Source organism: Nannochloropsis gaditana (assembly GCF_000240725.1).
Source record: "Nannochloropsis gaditana CCMP526 unplaced genomic scaffold scaffold035, whole genome shotgun sequence".
Classification (NCBI taxonomy): domain Eukaryota; class Eustigmatophyceae; order Eustigmatales; family Monodopsidaceae; genus Microchloropsis; species Microchloropsis gaditana.
In genome coordinates this window covers 25,177-25,466 of record NW_005803918.1, presented here as the reverse complement: position 1 = coordinate 25,466, position 290 = coordinate 25,177, and positions in this window count along the sequence as shown.

The window sequence follows — 290 nt, the reverse complement described above, 5'->3', positions numbered from 1 at the left end:
AGCTCTGCAATGCATATTGTGCCTCATAGTAACCATTCAGGATACATTACAGAATCGACGGGATGATAAGAACGCAAGGCACAATCACGTTTCACTATCCTTGAGGGAGCGGGCGGAGGGAAGAGAGGGAGTGAGGGAGGGGCAGGAGGAAGAAAGGGAAGGAGGGAGGGAGGGAAGGAGGGAGGGCGCACCGGAGGATCTCAATCTTGCTGATGTACTTGAAGGGGCGAGTGATGAATCCGGAGAGGGTCAGAATGTCCAGAAAGGAAGTGTGGTTGGGGACATACCTG